Source organism: Jaculus jaculus, chromosome 4 (assembly GCF_020740685.1).
Source record: "Jaculus jaculus isolate mJacJac1 chromosome 4, mJacJac1.mat.Y.cur, whole genome shotgun sequence".
In the NCBI taxonomy this organism is placed as follows: Eukaryota; Metazoa; Chordata; class Mammalia; order Rodentia; family Dipodidae; genus Jaculus; species Jaculus jaculus.
In genome coordinates this window covers 133,381,097-133,391,691 of record NC_059105.1, presented here as the reverse complement: position 1 = coordinate 133,391,691, position 10,595 = coordinate 133,381,097, and the positions used below count along the sequence as shown (strand labels likewise).

Genomic DNA, 10,595 nt, shown 5'->3' with positions numbered 1-10,595 from the left:
CCCTGTTCTCTGGACATGAACTGACCAGTGCATTCACAACCTCACAGCAGAGGTCCTTGCCTCCATAAAACTGCACAATATGGAGCCCATCTACATTTTGACTTAGAGAACAAAGGAAGACAAAATACTGAGGCATCAGACACAAGAAGGACTACTTGGAAAATGGAGGAGAAGAAACTCAGTGAAATAGGACTAAGGGAGGGAGGCAAAAGAGGGTAATAGAAGGAAAATAAAAGCCAGCTAACTAATTGGTCTGCTTATCTAAATGTGTTTCTGCAGAAATGTAGAGAGCTGGCAATAGTGATGCCATGTTACGAGCCTTAAGGACAGTTGAGGTCATTAAGGTCCCTGAAAATGGCTACAATACCTTAATGTTGAAGCATTCTCATAAGACTTAATTTTAATGTAACTTAGAAGTTTAATGAAAGCTAAGAATTAATAAATTGCATTTTTTTGAAGAAAAAAAAAAGAAGGAAAATAAGATCAAATTACATTATGTTCATGTACTAAAATTCTCAATTAAACTAGCAAAAAAAAATTTTTAATTAAAAAGCACTTGAGTTTTGAATCAAATCAATCTAAGACTTACTGTAGTTAGTACTGCTTTTTCTCTTACAAGCCATGATATCTAGGACATGCTAGTGATATTCCAAAGCCTCTTGTCCTACACTTTAAAAAAATAGAAACAGCTGGAGAACTGGCTCAGCTGTTAAAGGTGCTTGCTTGCAAAACCTGATGGGCCAGGTTCAATTCTCCAGTGTACACATATAGCTAGATGCAGGCTGGAGGGATGGCTTAACAGTTAAGGCACTTGCCAGCAAAGCCAAAGGACCCAGGTTTGATTCCCCAGGACCCATGTAAGCCAGATGCAAGGGGGCACATGTGTCTGGGTCCATTGCAGTGGCTGAAGGCCCTGGCACACTCATTTGCTCTCTCCCTCTTTCTCTCTGTCAAATAAATAAAATAAAAGTTTTTTAAAAAAATTTATTAATTAGTTTGGTAGTCAGCAAATACAGTTTGGTACCCTTATTAGGCTCATCCATGACCTACCCTCCCTCCCCTTGGCCCCTCCTTGTTGAGGTATATGGGTCATGTATTGTGGAGTTAGCCCACAGTTATGGGTAAGATAAATGTCTCTGCAACCCAACATGTAGCTCTGACAGTCTTTCCACCCCTCCACCCCTCTTCCGCAAAATTTCCCTGAGCCATGTTGGGTTCATTTTTGGTCTGCTTCAGTGCTGAGGTGTTGGGGTCCTCTGGGTCTCTGGCTCTCTGATTTGGTAGGAGTTGATTTTTCTCTGTGTTGGTCTCCCTCACCCTTGTGCTGGTACCCAGTGCACCAAGAAAGCAGCACCCTTGCTTGTTTCACCAACTTTTCTTAGTTTCAGCCGGGGCCCTTTTGAGGTATGATGGGTTGGCTCTCTCCTTAGGGTCTGCATCTATCTGAAAAAGAGAAGCAGATTCTCCAACAGAGAGTAACTTAGCACCAGACAAATGAGATAACCCTTACTTTTTTAATTGAGAATTTAATAGGCATAGGCCCTCTTATATCCCAAGATTGATGGTAGCTTGATAATGGAGAGTGGGCTTATGTTTGGATATAGTTCTGACTTGTTTCCCAGCTCCAGCTATGGGTCCCTTACCACTGAGGGGATCAGTTAGCTGAATTGAAAGCAAAATAAAATATTTTTTTAAAAAGTTAGATGCACAAAGTGTAACATGCATCTGGAGTTTATTCTGGCATGCCTATTATCTCTCTCTCTCCCCTCAAAAATAAATTTATAAAAATAAAAACAAGAACATTAATTGGAAGGATCAGAACAAAAATTAAGAGGCATGGTAACAATAGGTATTTTGGAATATAGTCAGATCTAAAAAAGATAGGCACTCTTTTTTATTATTATGAAAATGTACATAGACAGAAGCTGCAAATTCTAAGGTATTGGCATAGGTAGGTGAAAAATAGCTAAGCATGATTGCTCATGTCTATAATCCCAGCACTCAAGATACTGAAGCAGGAGGATTACTGTAAATTCAAGAACACCCTGAACTACATAGTGAACCCAAGGATAGCATGGGATACAGTGTGAGACATTGTCACAAAAAAAAAAAAAAAAAAGGAAAAGAAAAGACAAATGGAAGATTGGCCTTCCATTGCTGAGATCATACATTAGTTACACAGAGCAAAATCAAATATTTCCTGTCCAGCACTCCAATACAGTATCTATGGTGACAGAGAGGCAGCATTCAGGCAGGGCTGGAGACAGTATTCAGAGTACACACAAGAATAAGAAGGAGAATATGAGAGAGAAGAATGGTGTTCTTATCAAGTGTTCTCTTTTGGCATTAACATTTGAAGGACATGTGGACATGTAAATTAGACCTTAAATCACCATGTTACTGTTAAGTTTGCATAGGGGTGTTTTATTTCTTCAATGGTAAGGAAACCAATAAAATTGCTTAGATAATTCATTCAGCACATTCTTTCCAAACTAGATAATTTATAGCTGACTTTTTAGATGTGCTATGTTTTAGTGTTAATAGTCATCAAGTATCTCATTTGGAAATGCATGAAAAGGAGCTGAATAAGAAGGGAAAAGCCATTTAGACATATCAACATGTATGTCAGAATGATTTAACAAATTTTTGTGAATTTCTGTCCCTACTTTGAAAGCACAGATGTCCTGACTATGATGGAAGGTATCACGATCTCAATGAGGAACAGTCTCTCATTGTGATGTATGCCTCCACACAAAATGCGGTAGCATTGAGGTACAACAATTAACAGGAAAGCCCTTAAAAGTGCAAAGTAAGATATAGCTTATTAGCACTTCATTTTGTGGGTGAGACCTAAAAAACTAAGCCTTTCATGTGGGGACAAATTGGAGTGAATTGTGTACATGGAGTATAAATTGATAGTGTTCATAATTTACTGCAATGATTTAAACAGAAAAATGTAATTTACACTTCAAAATCCTATTAAAACTTAGCTGTATCATGTGCAATTATTTGGAAGTGTTAAAATGACTACATTAATGATCAAATAGGCCTTTGATTCATTATAATGAGATGTTTCTATGAACCAAAATTGAAAGACAAAAACAGATTTAGGGATCTTCAATACTTAGAAAAAAATAGCAAACCTAATTAGGAAAATATTTGTACAAAGGTCTTTGTGCTTAAGTATATTTTTGCTCTGCTTAAGTCTATTTTCACCTACAGTGCACCCTATTAGTATTCACCACATAAATGTTTCTACCTACCAAGAATTATTACAGCTCCTGGGCGTGGCGGCGCACACCTTTAATCCCAGCATTCAGGAGGCAGAGGTAGGAGGATCGCCATGAGTTCAAGGCCACCCTGAGATGACAAAATTAATTCCAGGTCAGCCTGGACCAGAGTGAGACCTTACCTCAAAAAAAAAAAAAAAAAAAAAAAAGAACTATTACAGCTATGAACAATTGCCTAGGGATAAATTAAACATGTGAATTGTGAGCTCAAAGAATTTTCAAGAGATATAAGAATAAACGTTATTGGATATTTCTTGACCTGGTTTATTTTTGGTGGTAGGCATATTGATGTAAGTTAGTATCTAGTAATTACTAAGTATAACTTTTTTTTAATGTGGGTTCTGGGGAATCAAACCTGGGTCCTTGGGCTTCATAGGCAAGCACCTTAACTTCTAGACCATCTCTCCAGCCCAGGTTTTAGTTTTATAAACCAAGATGAAAGGATTATTTTATCATTCTTTGTTTTTTTTCATATTTGTGTTGTTTTGCTTTGCTTGATTATTGTTTAATAATGCTGAGAATTAAACCCAAGGTCTTGTGCATACTGAGCAAAAGCTCTACCAATGAATTATACACTCCAGCTCTAAAACATTGAACATGGCTAAGCCATGTTAAATCACACAAAATCTGGTATGTTCTGTGAGGTTAACTCATGGAGATAATGTCACATACCATATGTGGTTCATATTTACACAGAATTTAAGTAAAGTATAAATTACTTGTTAGAGTAAGTAATTTAAGAAAAATGCCATCAATGTAAAAATTAAATGGGGTCAGCCCTAGATATAGAAAAAAAAATCAAAGGAGGAGGGCTATTAAAGGATGCTCACCAAAAGATCTTTGAATCAAGACAACTTCAGCCATGACTTAATCTCAGTCTTATGTTCAAACCATATCTTCCTGCAGCTTACATATCTAGAAAGCACCAGTCAAAGACTAGGCAGGTAACCAGGAGAGGGAGAACCATCTATGGATAAATAAGCCACAGCAGGGGTGAAGATTGAACCAAATGGTAGGCAAACCAGACCATGCAAAAGGGTGTCAGTGACAGAGACCTGCTATCACCGTAGCATAGGCCACATGCATGTGGTCTTTTTATAGCTAGTGCAGACGGTAATGTTTTTGTAGCAGCCAGTAAGATAGAGTGCCCTTTTTTTTTTTTTTTTTTGAGTTGCTGCATAGTTTAGGACTAGGCCTTGATTTTAATATCAATTTGTTGAATAAATGAATAATTAACCATGACTAAAATCTGCCCCAGTCAAGTATAGTACTGAAGCAGAACTTCAGCTAGGGAGAGACCTATTAGAAGTCTTATTATCTAAAAAGCCTCTCATTAATTATTGATATGTGCTGCTGACAATTTCCCTCTCACAAGATGGGGAAACCAGGAAGGGGATTTGGCCTTTGGGCTCCTCATCCTTGTCTTCTCCAACCCTCTACCCTGGTCCACAGGGGATGATTTCGTGGCTTTTGATTCATTTGCACTTCTACTTGGATCCTTGTCCATCCTGAAGTATAACCAACTTGCTCTCTGCCAGTCACTCAGTGCTGCAAGGCTGGACAGAAAGGAGGGTCTAGGTTTCAAGTGGAAAAGACACACTGCTTGACGAGAGTGACTGCTTCCCAGACCCATGATGATTACTTCTAGTTGGTCTAGACATTCTTTGTCATTGAATTCATATTCCAGATCAGCCCTGAATTACAGATCTGATGGCTGTCCAAACACTTCTCTTACCTAACTCTCAAGCAGAATAAGTAACATGACTCAGCATCTTTTTATTCCAGAATGTCTGATGGTATCAGTAGACATTTGTCAAAACAACACATAGTAATTATTAGTAAATTTCCAGTGTTTTCTTTTTTCTTTGTCTACTTATACCTCAAAACAGCCTCTCAGCAGATCTGCCTTAATCCAGGCTGCCCAGTTATGCAACTAGACTGAATCTTGGGCTGCAATTGCGGAAGCCCTGGTTTGCTGCTCGTGGCTAAAACAAGGCCCTAAGGTCTTTTTTTAAAACAAATTACATGTAGGGGAGGCGCAATAGTTCAGTAGAGAACATTTTTCTTTCTTTCTTTTTTTCTTTCTCTTTTGCGTGTGTGTAGTATTATGGTGTGGTGTGTATGTTGTATACGCATGTGTGTAGAAATGTACATGCCCTGTGCACATTTATGCAGAGCTCAGAGGACAGTGTCAGATCCTCAATCATTCTTCACGTTGTTTCTGTGAGATGGAGTCTCTCACTGAAACCATTTGTGCTGTTTTCAGACAGACTACCCAGCCAGCAAGCCCAGCAATTCTCCTGTCTCTGCTACTCACAGGACAGGGATTATGGGAATGTGTGGCCATGCTCAGCTATTTATAGGTGCTAGGGAATCTGTCAGGTGATCTCAGGCCTCATGATTGTATGACGCCAGCTGTGCCTTCTCCCTAGCCCTAAGATAATTTTCCATTAAGTTTAATATTCATGATATCATCAGGGTTAAAACATGGGATAAAATTAGGTTTATATTTAAAAGAGGAAAAAAATATTTACAGACCAATGAAAGTAATAAGTATTTTACTTAGGAACTTAAACAAAACATTGTTCAACTTCTTTAAATCTTATTTGTAATTGCAATGCTTTTAATGAAATGTGCTCTTAAAATAATAAGTGGGTAGAAAATATGTCATAATAGTTACATCATCGAAGTTGTAGGAAGACTATGTCCCATGAGGAATCATCCACTTGGTGGCCACATAACCAAATTGAGTTGTAATCCAAATATAAAACAACAAAACACCATTAAAATTTGTATCATATGCCTTGCAAGCCCAAATATATAAAGTGAAGATAAATGTTCAAATTACTCCTATTTTTCTTCTTTGTGGAATTGTAACAGATGGATTATAAAGATGATTCCATGATAAACATCTAAATGTGGTTACTACCTTCTGTGCTTTCTTGGTTCATTTTTTTATTGTTTTTCCTTTATAATCAGACAAAACTTTTAGTAGCAATGCAAAATTTGCAGCTGCATTGAATATATCACAGTTTTTTGTTGTACATTTCTCTTTAAAAAAGGTTGAGAAAACAAAGAAAGGAAAATCTGGAGTCAGAAAGAGAAGAGGAAAATACAGCTTTAAATGGAATAAAATGAGAACAAAACTTCTGAGAAGATAGGGGAGCAAGCTAATTAGATTCTGGTTCTATTTTAGTATGTTTTTTCTCTATTTGCTAATCTTTTGGAAGGTACTTATTGATAGTGTGAAGGAAAAAATAGCAGAAAAAGGAAATGCCTATTTGAGATCAATAATCCCTGGAAGAATTTCTGAACGATCACTTTGTCCAACAATAATCAGCATCATATTGTGCATTTGTGCAATGTGAGAGACAGTAATACACAGTGTTGTATGAATGACCAAAGCATGATTTGAAGAATAGGGCTAAACACTGACTCATTTTCCTCTTGAAATTCCATAGCCACTACTTTGAGAACTAAAATTCAGAAGGCCAAGAGTACCTCTTCAGAAATAAAAATCATCAGGAACACTGCAGATCATTTCCTTTTGCCTCAAGATCAGTATAAAAAAACAATAGAATCTTGAATATATCTATGCTGTGCACAATGCCTTTTAACCATGCAAGTTGGCTTATAAACACATCCTGCATAGGAATGTTTTGCAAGCAAAAGAAATGATATATGGGGGCTGGAGGGATGGCTTAGCAGTTAAGCACTTGCCTGTGAAGCTAAAAGACCCCAGTTCGAGGCTTAATTCCCCAGGCTAGCCAGATGCACAGGGGGGCACACATGTCTGGAGTTCATTTGCAGTGGCTGGAAGCCCTGGCACACCCATTCCTTCACTCTGCCTCTCTGTGCCTCTTTTTCTCTCTGTCTGTTGCTCTCAAATAAATAAATAAAATTTTTTTAAAAAGAAATAATATATGGTTAAAACAAATGTGTTTCTGTTCAAAATCATATAAATCGAAAATGGCAAGTCCTATGTAAAATAAACTAGATTATGACCTTGTTTTCATGTTTACCTAGGCATATTTAGTCTAGTTTAGTAAATAAATTTGAATATTTGAATTTTTACTCAACATCAAAAATATAGTGCAAAGCTGGGCATGGTGGCACATGCCTTTAATCCCAGCACTTGGGAGGCAGAGGTAGGAGGTTTGCCATGAGTTTGAGGGCACCCTGAGACTCCATAGTGAATTCCAGGTCAGCCTAGGCTAGAGTGAGACCCTACCTCAAAAAACCTATACATATATATATATATATTGCAAAAAAGTTAATTATGTTTGCAATATTTATAGTACTTATATGTCAAAAATGTCATATTTTTAAATTCAAGATTACTAAAGCTGATGGGATAGTGGTAGTTTAACTTAAATTCATATACTTACATTTTATTCTAATGAAAGAATTATTTATGCCCTATTTCATTGAAAATATATTTCAGAAATATTTTAATATTAGTATCTAAAATCAAGTATCAGAGTGAGGGATATGATTCAGTGGATAAAGCAGTTGGTGAGGGAACCATGAGGACTGGGAAAGTAGAGACTCAGGGTCCCTGGAGTTAGCTGGCTGACTAACAAAATTAGTGGAATGAAGATCTCTGGGCTCAAGTGAGAGAGCATGGCTCAATGAACTAGAGAGGAGTGATTGAAGAATGCCTCTCATGTCAGCCTCTTGCCTCCACATGCATATGAACACATGCATCTGCAAACACATGTGCCCGCATGAATACACACATACATACACAACACACATATGCACACGTGAAAAATCAAGTATTACAAACTTCTCTAAAACAAAAGCAGCCAGACATAGTAGTGCACACCTTGAATTTCAGCACTCAGGAGGCAGAGGAGGATCACTGTGAATTGGAGACGAGCCTGGAAGTACAGAGTTGAGTTCCAGGTTAGCCAAGGCTAGAATGAGACCCTATGTTGGAGACAAAAAAAAATAGCAAGAAAAATCTATGTGGCTTTTACATTTTATGAACAAAAAAAAAGTTAAAATAAACTGATATAGTTAAATTAGAATCTTGCATGACAGATGGAATACCATAAAAATTGTCCAAATATATAATGCTGGTGAGTTTATGAAGCCTGATTCTTTGCTATCCCACTTGGAAAATGTGAATTAAGTTATTCTAGAGCACTATGACCTGTGTTTACTAACAAGCTAGTACTTCATAAGAAGCCTTTATTCTGTAAATATGCCAGGTTTATCACCAATAAAGTTTCAGAAGCATAAAAAACTTTACCTTATCAATGATATGAAACCCTGAGGTGTCCTAACAAAGATATATAGACTACATTGCTCTCCATGAAGCTGTAAAAATGAATATGTACTTATGCAAAATTTTGGCACTTGGAAAGATGGTGCCAAAATGTTAGCAGTGCTTATGTAGCTGGTTGATTTGAAGAAAAAAAAAAAATCTTCCTAATATGGCCAACAACATCTAAGCAACCAGAGGTCTAAGTTACTCAGAAGCAAACACCATGACAGTGCAATAGTGGCATACAATCTTTGTGGGTAACCAATAGCTTTCTTATTACCTAAGAGACCCATCCGTTCAGTGTAAGGGAACCCATACATGGAATTGGGAACCAGATAAGAATCCTATGGAGATAAAGATCATGCTCTCCAGTGACAAGTTCTCACTAGTCTTTGGCTAAAAGAGGGGTTATATACATCATATTCTCTCTAAATTAACAATGCTTATCCCATTTAAACTAGGCTGACTCACTCTCCATTGGAGAATCTGTTCTTTTCAGAAGGTAGTGAGACCCAAGGAGATAAACTACCCCTCACACTTTGGCCAAGCCACAGATGAAACCACAGTGGAATTGGGGAGACAAGCAAGAGTGCTGCTTCCATGCTGAACCTGATAATCAGCACCAGAGTGTAGGAGACAGACCCTGAGAATATTCAACACCTACCAAAGCAAAGATCCAGAGGCTCCTAATAGCTCATCACTGAAGTAGGCTTAAAACTCACCCACTATGACTCAGGGAATTTTGTGGAAGAAGGTACAAAAAAGAATGTAAGAGCCACAGGGTGAAACATCATGCCCAGAGGCATTCCGCCCCCCCCCCACCCACACACACACACAAAATCTGACTACTGCTCCCACAACACATAACCCACAACCCCATGGGGAATACCTGCAACCCCAGTGAGGAGGATCCCCAGCAGAATGGGGGCAAGGACAAGGGAATAGAGGGAACCAACACATGATGTACCCATACAAGATATGTTGTTAATAAAAAATAAATAAATAAACTGCCTAGCCAGGCGTGGTGGTGCACGCCTTTAATCTCAGCACTTGGGAGGCAGAGGTAGGAGGACTGCCATGAGTTCAAGGCCACCCTGAGACTACATAGTGAATTCCAGGTTAGCCTAGGCTAGAGCAAGACCCTACCTCAAAAAAAAAGAAGGAGGAGGAGGAGGAAAATAAGAAGAAGAGGAAAAGGTAAGAATTTAACTAAATATTTTCAAAGAGACTATTTACAAAGGGGGAAGTGGGGAGAAAGATGTAGGCATCGCATTCAGTAGCATCCTCACTCTGATGATGGCAAAAGAGAGTTGTAAGGCACAAACCACCCTGACCCTGAAAAGAAACACTGACCTTCATTATTAGGCAGGAATTGGGGGGGGCGGGTATGGGTCCAGGAGATCCCAGGCTTGTGGACCCCATCTTGTGAGTACTTCCCCAACTGGACTCTAAGAAGGATAAATTATGAATTATGAGATTATTTTTAGGGAGAATTAGGATCCAGGAGAAGGCTCAAGGCAGAGGAGAATTCTCCCACTTGCTTAGCTGGAGGGAGGAGAATGGAGAGACTAATGTTCACACAGAGAAATCTCCAGGGGAGAGACCTCTGGGGAGGGCACATGCACACACATGGAAGAAAGCCCAGGCCAACACGTTCAGAAGAAGTATGTGCACACACACATGGGAAGCAAAGCACGCACGCACAAGCCCCTGACCTTCACAGAGGGAGTCAGAAAGGCTGAGAGATTAGATAGTAAAGAGCTCAGGGCTAAAGAAAGATCACACATGCAGCCAAGTGAGAAGGCTCTCAAAAATAAGACAGGAAAGTGCCCAGACAAGAAGAAATCCCCACCTCTTCCCAGCCAGGCTGTGAGGGAAGAGCTTACCCAAGCAAGGACCAGGATATTCAGATGTCAGGAGAATGAATAGCCGAGAGAGTTACACACATGCCAGGCCCATTTATACGGGGCAGACATCCAGTTAGGATGAGCCTTGCCATCACACTCGGGTATGTAAGGAAGAAATGTGATTAG

At 38.7% G+C, this 10,595-nt stretch overlaps 1 non-coding gene across 1 annotated transcript; it reads left to right on the top strand.

Annotated features, from left to right (window-relative positions):
* The first annotated feature begins 233 nt into the window (after positions 1–233).
* LOC123460526 lies at positions 234–366 on the top strand. Its single transcript, XR_006637071.1, has one exon. It is a non-coding gene; the product is annotated as a small nucleolar RNA SNORA33 (small nucleolar RNA).
* Positions 367–10,595: the final 10,229 nt, after the last annotated feature.